At 38.5% G+C, this 12,958-nt stretch overlaps 1 pseudogene; it reads left to right on the forward strand.

The window, feature by feature from the left end:
• The window catches only part of LOC115413225 (monoacylglycerol lipase ABHD2-like), a 40,129-nt pseudogene extending 27,679 nt beyond the window's left edge, over positions 1-12,450 (forward strand).
• The last annotated feature ends 508 nt before the right edge of the window (positions 12,451-12,958 follow it).

The following is a 12,958-nucleotide window of genomic DNA, read 5'->3' on the forward strand; positions in this document are numbered from 1 at the left end:
TATATTTTAAAGATAAATTAAAAGTCCTACTCTAATGAAAAACAAAAATTTGTTCACTTTCAAGTGTCTTTAAAGTCATTTTAAGTCCGTGAATCCACAGCCGGCGCAAAAGCAAGTCAATCCCATATCGGCATGAATCCAAAGGAAACCCTGATAAGTCCACCGACAAAAAAACAGAAAGAGAAATAATGTGCTTTTATTAACTCTCCTTTTATTGCCTCGTTTTTTTTTGTCTTTTGTTTTTAATTCATCCTAATTAACAACGGAATCCAACCTATAGATATGACAGCAAGCTCACACATGCTCACCCATTTCCATACAGGGAAGAATTTCATTTTAACTCACAAGAAAATCTTTATCCACTTACCGGCCTCGAGGTGCCGCAGGCACCAAGGTGATGGATGGTGCACACGACGTGTGCCGTGGCCCACGGTTTACCACTGGCTTTCGGTGCCACATGGCCCCACCCATCCAGGCACCAAACGGCGCTCGGCTTGAGGTGCTGCGGACACCAGGTGCTGTTGGTGCCACACGAGGGTGCCGTGCCACGGTTACCACGGCCTTGGGCCACGGCACCACCGGCGCCTCGGCTCGAGGTGCTGCGGCACCAGGTCTGTGGTGCCACACGAGGTGCCGTGCCACGGTTACAACGGCTTGGTGCCACGCACCACCGGCGATCGGCTCGAGGTGCCGGGGACCAGGTGCTGTTGGTGCACACGAGGTGCCGTGCCACGGTTACCACAGGCTTGGTGCCACGGCACCACCGGCGCCTCGGCTCGAGGTGCCGTGGCACCAGGTGCTGTTGGTGCAACACGAGGTGCCGTGCCACGGTTACCACGGCTTGGTGCCACGGCACCACCGGCGCCTCGGCTCGGGGTGCTGCGGCACCGAGCCGTGGTACTGGAAGTGAGCCACCGGCGGTGTCGGTGCCTCATATGCACTCGCTGTCTCTCCGTTTTGACGCACTGGAAAAAAAAGGTTCTACCTGGGTTCCCATCGACTCCCATAGAAGCCAGGCTTCATCGGGAAAGCATTGACCATAGATCGTATGCGGGGGAAACAGCGCAACGGGAATGTATGAGAAGTGAACAACATCGAGTCCGTTGGTTTGTGATAAAGCTGACTCTGAAACGAACTCGTCCGTGAGGTGAACATGTTTTAACACGTGTAGTGTATGAAATGTTCAACACAACCAAACATATTTAACCATTTAATTTTCGTAATGATAGGGGAAGCCGGGCTTCTCTTGCAGTCTATGAGAAATCGCCACTGGTGGACACCCGCGGCTTATAAACCGGCGCGTCTTATACGTGTACAAAATTGATTTTCTTTCTAAAATTAGGGTCTGCGGCTTATATTTCAGGTGCGGTCTATAGTCCTGGAATTTACGGTACTTTTTGAACATTTTGAGCACAATTTTAAACAATATCATGATAATAATGATAATCGTGATAATTTTGGTCACAATAACCATGATATGAATTTTCATATCGTTACATCCCTACTTCAGTTGTCATTTTTGCATTTCACAAATTCATCCCAGGGGCCGGATTGAACCCTTTGGCAGGCCGGATTTGGCCCCCCAGGCCGCATGTTTGACACGTGTGGTTTAAACAGTCATTTTTGTGGTCTGGGTAGATTCTCCTTTTCCACCATTAATGTATCAATGATCCCAGAAATTACTCTGAAAAACCCAAAAAGTTAAACATCCCGTCGGTTTTTAGTGCACATCTTTAGCTGTTGTTGTGGTTGGAGCCTGTCTGGAGCTGTGAGCTACATATTAATGCCCTGCACCATTTGTGCTTTTCACCAGTCTGAGTCTTTGTCCTGTGGATTACACAGGACTTTGAGTGTTTTGTTTGAAACACAGACGGGCACAGACAAAGCTAACTTCCTGTATGTGTCGTCTGTGTGTTTGTCTTTAACTCTCAGGGCCCAGGAAACATTCCTACAGTGGGATCAGTTCAGACGCTTCTACAACTTTCTCATGGCCGACAACATGAAGAAAATCATCCTGTCACACAGGTATCGGATGTGTTCATGTACAAGTCAGTTTCCAAAACCACAGTGGAGAGAGATGGACTAATGCAGTGTTTCCCAACCTTTTTTAGCTCGTGACCCCATTATAAAATCACAAATTTGTGGTGACCGCAGACATTCAAAACGGAGACTTTTTTTGGCTAAAATTAATTTGTTTTAGATCATGTAATAGTTTGCTATAATATGTTGCAAATAAATGTAATTTTGCACAACATTTAGGTCATATAATTGTAAATTTATTAGTAAGTTTAATTTTTATTAATTTTTTTTATCAATTAGTAGAAATTTCAGGCGATCCATTTGATTCAGGTGATCCTACGTGGGGTCCCGACCCTAAGGTTAAAAACACGGCATTACCTGCTCCAATCCCCTTTTTAGTTGTGTGGTACAGTCTGTTCTCTCTCAAACTGATAAAAATCTTGCACCACAAACATCTGAAACCAGTGTTCAAGGGGGTAAACTGAAATGAGGAGGAAAAAGGGTCTTATTTAGAGGCTCACCCTGGGGTGTACATCCAACCAGCAGCACCCAAGTTTGCAATGTAGTAACATCGATCCTTTTACAGTGAAACCTCGCCGATTTAGTAATTTTTTTTTTTGTCTTTTTTTTAGCAATTACTAAGAAATTTCAGGCGACCCCACGTGGGGTCCCGACCCCAAGGTTTGAAAACATTGGACTAATGTCTGCTGATTATTTTATTTATTTATTTATTTATTTTATTAAGTTTTTATTGGTGTTTTCACTTGGATCACAACATTCATACAATGTTGCTTAATGTTAACATTGAGGGCTGCTCAGTATTTTTTAATGAATTGATTAACCTCATGTCTGTAAATCATCAGAAAGTGTTTTAAAAATACTTTTTAAAGCAGAAAATGATATCCTGAAAAGACAGTACTGTAACAGGAGGAATGAAACCTGAAAATATTCACATATACAGGCAGGGGGGTAAGAAAATATCGGCATTGCAATATATCGCGATATTTCACTTCACAATACTGTATTGATATTAAAACGTACTGTATCGATATTTTTAGGTATTTATTCATATGCAGATATAGCAGAAGTTCATTTTTGGTTTTTGGTTTTCAAGCCTCTTTATTTCTATATTCACATGAATGTTTTGTTGTTTGTGTATTTCACAAGTAGTATTGTGATATTGCAGGTCATACATGTAGTTTTTTTAAAAATTGATAACACTGTTTTGTTTAATAATGGATGCTTTCGAGCATCCTAAAAGCATTTTTTATTGTCGAAGAGGCAAATGTTTGTTTTTTTTTATTGTGAATGCACAAAATAATGTTCTGATGTTGGATGATTCAGGGACTGAACACCACGTATTCTTTTCACAATAGAATGCGAACATTTAAACAAAATCTCTAGACTGTAATGTCAGCAAAACATTATTGGTTTGTTTATTTATTTGTGTGGTTTTTTTTTGTACTGGTAAAGCTGCGTGTTCAAATTTTATTCATCCAAATGCTGCACCAAGTTTTTCCAGGAAATAATCTTTTAAAAAAGAAACAAAACAAAAATATTGCCTTGTTAACGGTATCGTGATATATCAGATACATCGTATTGTGATCCTAGTATTGTGATTTGTATTGTATCGCCAGATTCTTGCCAATACACACCCCTATTAACAGATAGGAATCATAGAATGTAGACTTTTTTTATTGAAAATCTTTTTTTATCCAAGTAGTTCTTGATTTATTATTAATTGATATCTTGATCATTCATAAATTGAGTTGCTGCAGGTACTGAAAACCATTTTAAAAAATATTTAGTTGGGTTGGGTTTGGTGGCATTAGTTAAAATTCACTATATGGTAAGGCATTGACGAAGTAACCTCTGATGTCACAGCAGGGTGGTGCGACAATTTATGGATTAGCTGTGACATCCTAAATTAATTAACTATGACTTTATTGGTTTAAGCCATTTGTTATTAACCTTTTTGGAACAACAAGCCCACTAACGGCATCACAAGTCTACTCACTCCCCCCCCCCCCCCCCCCCAATCCCCCAAAAATTTGGCACTGGGGGGGCGGGGCTACGTAATCAAAAAGTAACACGATGGACCTGTATTGTGGAGGATGTGTGGGTTATAGCTCTGTAGATAAAGCCCCCCCCATGTCATCATTGACCACTGCTGCCCCCTGAAAAAAAAGTGTGACCAGGGATGGGTGGGGTGTGGGTGGGGTGTGCCTCTATTACACGATGGACCTCTGTCCCATGAGTGGGGGGGCAGGGCCGGTGGTATGTGCCTCTGTTATCATGGAGCTTACATGGGGTCGAGTGATGTATAATGTTGTTTCAATTGTGGTTTTTTTTTTTTTTTTTTTTTTTTTTTTTTTTTTTTTCAGTTTCTGTAAAGCCCCTGCGAGGCGACTTTGTTGTGGTACTGGGCTCTATAAATCAAATTGAATTGAACTGATGTACAACAGTAGTCACTACGCACCCCTTTTGTGCCTGAGTGGCCCCTCATCACCTGACGATGTCCCCCCCCACCTCCCACCACCACCCCCACCCCTCCACCCGTTCTGCTGCACTGGTTTAAGCCTTTTTAAAAAATCCAAAATGTTTGGTTCCGATCCCCTCAGGTGACAGTAAAACAGGATACCCGTTTGACTAAATAACACATCTGTGCACATCGTTGCTTTCTTAAAACTTACATACAGTTCATAAAGAATAGAACTGACCCATTACATTTTTTTTTTTTATTTTTTTTTTTTTAATTGATTTATTTCCAATATGGAAGTGATGCAAGCTTCCTGATTGCTACTACTTGACTTCTTTGCACAACATACTATAGAAATGAAAAGTCAAGGAAGCATAAAATAATGATACACACAAAAAGAAAAAGAAAAAGTCATATTCGAAAAGGAGTGAGAAGAAGCATAGCTTAACCAACAGTATGTACATATATACATACATACATATACCCATACATACACACATTTACATACATACATATATACACCCATATATGCACACATTTATCTATATATACATACATACATGTACACATGCACACATATACACATCCACATATATACATATATACATACACATACACCTACATATACCCACATACACATGTATGCATATACACACATATACATACCCATGCACATACACTTACATATACATGTACAAATACATATACACTGTTACATACATACACATATTACATTCACATAGGTTCTCTGCCTCTAATCCCTATGCCATATCAATGAGTAAAGGATAGTAGTCAGTAATGATAATTATCAATTATCAATTACAAACTGCTAATCAAAATATTTGTATACAGTTTCTTAAACTGGTTAAAATTTGGACTTTGCTTGAGTTCCTCACTTAGATTGTTCCATAACTTGACACCAGAATAGATAGTAGCAGCCAGTTGACAATAACAATGACCGCTCAGCCTTGTGTTTTCATGTTGTCTGTGAAGGCAGATGCCAGCGCTTCTGGAACTTTGACAGACCAGGTGGAAAACTGTGACACATGGCTCTAATGTCTGAGTAACTGTCTGCTAACAATGCTTGTGTTTTTGTGTGAACTTGACAGGCACAGTCTATTCAGTGGAAGTTCAGTCAAAGTGATAGATGTCGATCTCAGTCGACTGTACACGGCGACATCCCTCATGCAGATAGACGAACACATCATGAGGTATGTGAAGAAACCTGTGCTACGGGTGTTCGTCTGAAGAAAAATACCACAGAGTTTGAACAGTGCTATTTTTTTGTGTTCAACAGAAATTCCATGACCAGCTCACTCAAAGAGTACTATGAGAAGGAGAGTTGTGTACATATAATCACAATGTAAGACCTGCCGCACCTATCTCATTATATTTCTGTTTTGGATATTATGTGTGTATTTGTGTGACTGTCATGTTTTAAATGGTGTGTGTTCAGGTAAATGTGCCGCTGCTGCTGGTGAACTTGCAGACGACCCTTTGGTTCATGACTCGCTGCTCAACATCCCTCGCACACTCGCAGGTAATGAAACAATAGAACAGAACTGTTTTAGGTTTGTGTTTCTATACGTGTCATTTCATTCATTTTTCATAACCACATAGTCCTCTGGAGGGTAGTGGGGGAGTGGTGGTGGTAACGTGTCTGTTAATGTCTTTCTTCCGCACATTAACCCCTGTACAGTTTATGACTCATGTTGCAGTGTATGTTACAGTATAGTTTCATCTGCGGCACAAAATTACTCCTATTTGTCTGAAGTCCTCCCTCCCTATCACTTTAAATTAACAAGTTGTTGCACCTACAGGCTGATAGTGGCGTGTGTATTTCCAGCACCAAATGAATTCTCTAATTGATTGATAGTCCTCTACTAAGTCTAGGGTTTATGAAAGGCATGTCTTGTCTGACTAATATCTGTCAACAGTGCCTTAAATTAACTTCTTAAAAGCCTGTCTGAAAACTCCCAACAGCTCAAACAAGTGGTCTCAGTGTGTACGGTGCCGGGGTGTGGCACCATGCTCAGCCTTGTGAGTAATGGCCTAAAATTGTACCGCGTGTAACCACTCCGCCCACCGTTTGGCAGTCCAGTCTCCCTTAATGGAACTGACTCAAATCTTTGCACTTCTTCCCAAATTCACAAACTCAACTCAAACCCTCTGTAGTTTTTTTTTTTTATTTTTTATTTTTATTCTTTCCCAGATGCCTTAACTGTGAATATTTAGCTTTTCTTTGCTTCCGCTGGTGATATTTTAAACTTAGTGTCCACGTCATCTATTTCGGAAAGGGGTTTATGTGTGCTGGATGAATCCTTTCTGGAAGGACATGCATCTGTGCCTTGGTGGGATCCTGCTAATGGCTTCAGAGAACAATACTTAATAAATGAGACCCAGTGACTCAGACCCTACTGCCAGTAAACAGCTCAGAAATACTCCGTGGGCTGGTGCTTATCTAGGTCAACATGTACAATAAGATAAATGGACAAGTTATCATCAAGCCGTTACGTAAGACTTTTGACCTTAATATGTCAATAATTTGCATTTTTCTTCTAAGTCCATGTTAAGTTTCAATCTGAAGCACTTCTGTTTTATTTGATTATTTATTTAGAAGAATACGTGTGCTGCACTGGTGTCACATCCAGTAAACCTGATGCCCAGTCAGAAAGGGGGGCAAGTCAAGTCTAAAAATAAAAGCCCAAAGCAGAGCTGTGTCAGAATTATATATAAGAAAGTGAAATGGAGTACACAGCTTTGTGAGGAGATGATTTGTTATAACCTATTTTCTAGAACAGTGATTCTAAACTGGTGGGTTGCGACCCAAAAGTGGGTCTCAAACCCATTTTTGGTGGGTCACGGGCCAAAAATAATGTGAAGAAACCAATGCTGTGTTTTATTCTTTATGGAGCTGAGTCCCATCCGTTCACACTCCCCAACAGTAGGGGGCGATAATTAGGGGTGTGTATTGGCAAGAAGCTGATGATACGATACAAAACACAATACTAGGATCATGATATGATGTAATAATAGAAGTAATAATAATAATAATAGTTGTAATAATAATAATAATAATAATAATGGATTGGATTTTATATAGTGCTTTTCTAGACACCCAAAGCGCTTTACATTATTGATCCATTATCATTTGCTCTCACATTCTCCCTCTAGTGGTGGTTAACTACATATGTATCCACAGCTGCCCTGGGGCAGACTGACAGAAGCATGGCTGCCAATTCGCGCCTACGGCCCCTCTGACACCACCAAACGTTCATACGCATTCATACACCAGTGTGAGTGGCACTGGAGGCAAGGAGGGTGAAGTGTCTTGCCCAAGACACAACAGCACATGGACAGAGCGGGATTCGAACCGTCAACCCTTCGGTTATTGGACGACCCCACTCTACCACCTGAGCCATGGCCGCCCCCATATATCGCGATATATCACGACTTTTTAATATTGATACAGTATTGTGAAATGAAATATCACGATATATTGCAGAATCAATATTTTCTTACACCCCTATTAGTGACAGACTTCATAGATTGTAGAACATTTTCAGAGTTACTTGTATTTGTACTGGGGCATGCTGCTAACGATTAGGGGTGTAAGAAAATATTGGTTCTGCAATATATCGCGACATTTCATTTCACATACTGTATCGATATTAAAAACTACTGTAATGATATTTTTAGGTATTTATTCAAATGCAGATATTGTGGAGGTTCATTTTAGTTTTTTTGTTTTTCTTTTTTGTTTATATTTTATTTAATATTGTTTAACACTCTTTTATTGAATAATGTTAGTTCCTTTGTTGGGATTGCACAAAAATACTGTTCTGATGTTAGTTCTGAACTAATAGAATATGACCATTTGAACAGGATCTTGAACTGTAATGTCTGTAAAACAGAATTTCAGTTTGAACACAGGAACATTTTGTGATATAGCATTAGATCCTGTTGGATCAAATAAAAATGTGTTTAGTATTTGTGCATATTTCTGGTGTATTTCATTTTTTTCAGGAAATAATCTTTTAAAGAAGAAACAACAAAAAAATTGCCTTTTTAACAGTATCATGATGATTTCTTGCACCCCTAGTACTGATGTTGATAACTTAAGAGTTCAGGAAGTCAGATTTGTACCCATGAAACAGTAGTTGACAGGTTTCTGTGGAAGAGCTCCTGTTCCCACCTGTCACTTTCTACCGGCTGAAATGCTGTTCTTTGGGTCTGGAGAAAAAACCCGTTTGTCCCTGAACGGCTCAGCTGCTTTCACGAACAGTGCACGGCGGGGAAAGCCTTGTGGGATTGGAATCACTGGTGAAACCCGTCAGGCTCCCCTACTAACCCAGATAAGAGCAGGAAAATACACAGAAGCAGGCCAATCCTTCCTCTGCAGCCCACTCCTCCTGGATGACACACACACACACACACACACACACAGATGACATCAGTGTTTCCTCTGCAGCATCAGGATGACCTACATTAAAGATCGTCTGTTTTATTCATTCAGACTGAGCCAGAATTGGTATGAATGCCTTCCCAGCTTAATATTTATTACACATGTAGACTCCAGAAGAACATGTACAGTACTTTGTGTCTCAGTCCAACCCCGTTCTCTCAAAGCCTCAACAGTGATCTGGCAGTCATTCCAAAGCATGTCCTAACCCGACTACAAGGTTATTATCGTTAACAAAAACTAACAAAATGATGAAAGCTAGAATTTTAAAAAATTTTTGTTAACTGAAATAAATAAAAACTATAATTAAAAGAAAAAAACGATAACTAACTGAAACTGTATTGTGTGTTTACAAAACTAACTAAAACGTATAAAAATTATGGATAAAATTCCCTTTGTTTCATCTTTTGTCAGTGTTGGATTAATACGAAAGTGATTTATTTCGCTCTAGCAATTTTAACTGATGGCACCATATGATATTTAATGGTCTGTCACTTCCCGTCACTTGTGGGTTCCAGTCGTCTTCTGGTCCCCACTCTACCTGGAAACATGGAGACTAAAGTTGGGAGAAAGCAGCAGAGTTCTGTCTGGGATTTATTTGAATACAACGGAGAAGAAGAGAAAAAATACGATAAAACTAAATTAAAACTAAGCATTTAGAAAATAATGAAAACTAATAAAAACTAGCAAACCTGCTGTAAAAGTGAATTAAAACTAACTGAATTAGAGAAAAAAAAGTCAAAACTAAATAAAACTAAACTATAATGAAAAATCCAAAACTATTCGAACCTTGCCTGACTGTAGACATTTCTGTCTTTCTGTGATCCTTTCAGTCTGATTCTTGATAAAAAAAAAAACAAGACCATCATTTTCACCAAACTGAATAAATCCACTGTGTTGGGAGTATATGCTCTAAATCAGTTACTTGACCTAAAAGTATCCTCAAACAATTTGGATTCAGTCAATGAGTTGTTAACAATAGTTTGAAGTTACTAGTGCTTTCGGTAATTCAGTGTTGGTATTAGCTGGGTTTCCATGACCCTCAGAAATGCACAAAATGTAAATTATGCAATATAAAACTGGTAATGGAAAAAGAAATGTCGCAAAAACTGTCAAAGATCAATCAGATTTTTCCGCTCTCATGAGAAGGGCTGTGTATTGGCAAGAATCTGCCGATACGATATAAATCACAATACTGGGATCACGATACGATATATCACGATATATCATGATACTATTAAAAAGGCAATTTTTTTTTTTTTTTTTAAAGATTATTTCCTGGAAGAATGGAATTACACCAGAAATCTGCACAAATACTAAACACATTTTTATTTGATCCCAACAGGATCTAATGTTATATCACAAAATGTTCCTGTGTTCAAACTGAAATTCTGTTTACAGACATTCCAGTGGGGACAGTGAGTCAGGGTCTGTAAGGTCCACCTGTGCATAAACAGATGTTCTAATGTTCTAAAATACACGTTCCTTTCATCTTACATGTGTTTAATTTGTATTTTTTATATGTACTTCTTGGATTTTTTTTTTTTTCCCCCACTTACGGGTAAGGAACCAAATATGGTAATTTCATTGACTATTAGGCCTGTAACGGTACACAAAATTTTCGGTTCAGTATGTTTTCGGTTTTGAAAGCCACAGTTTTTTGTTGTTGTTTTTTTTTCTTTTTTTTTCCCGGTACGGGAAGAGAGAAAACCCCTCAAAATGTTTTAAATGCATTTATGAATTTTTGAACATTTTCCCCTCAATTTTCGGAGACTATAGAATATCGAAAAAACAGGAATAATATAAATTATATATAATTTATAAATCAAATAGTAAATAAAATAAATGATTAATATTACTAAATGTATTTTAAACATTAATGTTGCACTTTTCCCTGAAAGGCAGTTTTGACAAACAACAAAAATCTAATCACAGTTCTGTCAGTTCACATTCTGCATTAAAATAACAACAAAAAAATTCCACATGAAGTGCAACATTAAGAAGAGGGCAAACTGGTATTCTGTTAAAACAACTGAAGAGAAACACTGCCAACAAAATTAATCAAATTATTTATTTTAGGACAGACAATAAACTGTTTAGGACACTTTGTGTACTTACCTATACCTTACCTATACCAACTGCTGCTTTCAGATTTTTTTCTGTATATGTAAACTTTCTTACATAATTTATCATCATTTATTACAATATTATCCTCTGTATTTGCATTTTGTCATTGAAAATCATATGTTTTCTGATATTTAATTTACTGATCATGTAGATGTTCATAAAAACTCAAGAGTAAATCCAAAGGTTATCAAATCAGAAACACAGAAAACTGAAGAAAAAAGTTACTTTTTCAGCAAAGATACCACTAACTGAACATAAAAACAAGTGTGTCCATCCACTGTCATTGATCCAACTTCATGGGTGAATCAATGTTGTAGAAGATGGTGGTGTTTCTACGTTCACTGCAGAGCCTCTCCACATCCAAATGGGTCATATCTGACCATTTAAAGATGACAAACTGCATTTTACACCAATTCTTTACATGGATTGAGAGGATTAATGGATCAACAGGGATTAAACAGTTTAGATCAGTAGATGCTTTTGGTCTCCAGTGGCTCTTTGGGTCTTCATGGGTTAAACAGTTGACAGCAGCAAATACAAAATAAAGTGCAGGGAGGACAGGCTGAAAAGGAAATCAGAATCTGAATCAGAATACTTTATTAATTCCAAGAGAAGTAACTGAATATAAATAATATAAATATAAAGAAAAACAATAAATCTGACATATATATATATATATATATATATATATATATTTTTTTTTTTTTTTTTTTTTAAATATCTTCATATTTACAATATATTTGCACATGCACATGGTGCGGTGTGTGTGTGTGTGTGTGTGTGTGAGTGAGTCATGTTTTACCTTAAGTCCATATAAACACACCCTTGGTATCTGTACTACTTATAAACCATTTCTGGAAGAACCTGTAGATAAGCGCCTGTAGAAACTGCAGATGTTTAATGACAGAACGTTCTTTTTTTTTTTTTTTTTCCCTCCGCAAAGAAGCCCAACGTGATCTTTGCCCTGACGCTGCACGGAGGCCACCTGGGCTTCTTCGAGTGGCGCCGTGCTCTTCCCCCCAGCCCCTCACCTGGATGGACAAAGTGATAGTGGGCTACGCCAACGCCATGTGCCAGTGGGAGAAACAGAAACCCGCCTGTTGCCAAAGCGGCCACCTGAGCGAGGGCTCCTGCACAGAGGAAAAAGGCGTAGACGACCGTCGTTGATTTCCTCCCACTGTCCCAGCCCTTTGAGGAGACACCTGAACCAAACCTTGAACTGCTCTTACTTTGTCTGCCTTCTCCTCTGGGCTGGTCTCCACCCATGACCCATGTTCCCCGTTCAGTCGGTCCTGTATCTCCAAGCCTTCACCACATCTCTCCTTTGTAATCACCATCACCTTACAGTACGTAAACGGACACACACACAAAGAAAAACAGTACTATGGAAGTAAATCTGTGTCATCAGATTTTGAATTATAAAAGCCATTGAATTTCTAGCACTGATTTTTTTTTTTTGCACTGAAATTAAGTCTCTGAAATTTTTGCATCTCAATTTATTGCATCTGAATTTTATTTTTTTTTATTCTAAATTTATGGACATAGTTGAATTCAGACACAAACAATTCATATACTTAATTTCAGTTCAAAAAAATTCAGATATTTAATTTCAGTGCAAAAAAAATTCAGATACTTAATTTCAGTGCAAAAAAAATTCAGATGCTTAATTTCAGTGCAAAAAAAAAAAAATCAGCGCTACAAATTCAGTGTCTTTTATAATTCAAAATCTGGTGACACAGATTTACCTCCATACAGTACCGCCTTCGTGCTCTTGGAATTTGAAACAGGGACGTCTCGTTTCTCTTTTTACGAACAACGCATCTGTGGCTAATGGAGGCGTTCACCGAATAAAACGGGAGATTTACGTTGAG

Source organism: Sphaeramia orbicularis, chromosome 3 (genome assembly GCF_902148855.1).
Source record: "Sphaeramia orbicularis chromosome 3, fSphaOr1.1, whole genome shotgun sequence".
NCBI lineage: Eukaryota > Metazoa > Chordata > Actinopteri > Kurtiformes > Apogonidae > Sphaeramia > Sphaeramia orbicularis.